Below are 561 nucleotides of genomic sequence, written 5' to 3'. Positions count from 1 at the left end.
GAATTGAAATGGTTTCTCATCACAAATAGTAGTATTTCTCGAGGCGTAGTCAGGTCCTAAAGTTAAGGGAAGCGAGCACATAAAGAAGGGCACCGTGACACATACCAAACAATTTTAAACTCATTTCTCATATATTCTGCGAAATATTTCATAAGTTATAACACACGTAAATGTATTCTAAATGCATTAATTTCATGTTTCAGTAACAATGTTTTTATATACTAAACTTATTACTGATTTAGGTAGCAGCCACCAACACATCACAGGAGACTGAGCAGACAGTTCAAAAACATTGAAGGTTGGTCAAATAAAGTAATGACTCCAGAAAGTTCACCGAAGACCATGAGATTAACAAAAATAAAAAAAAGAGATTTGATTTTTATCGCACAAGTGAACTTAAGAATTTTAAGAAATTGCTGAAAAGACGCCAGTTTTGAAAAATGTGCTCAGGGGAAGGAGATGGCTACCCTCGCTCCCCTATTAGCTACGTCACTGAGTATTTCGTGGTCTCAGTTCCTCGAAAGTGTATAACTCTTATATACTATCAACACCTCAGAAGTA

Source organism: Octopus bimaculoides, chromosome 3 (genome assembly GCF_046866305.1).
Source record: "Octopus bimaculoides isolate indiv1 chromosome 3, ASM4686630v1, whole genome shotgun sequence".
Lineage (NCBI taxonomy): Eukaryota > Metazoa > Mollusca > Cephalopoda > Octopoda > Octopodidae > Octopus > Octopus bimaculoides.
Note: the sequence above shows the minus strand (reverse complement) of the source record.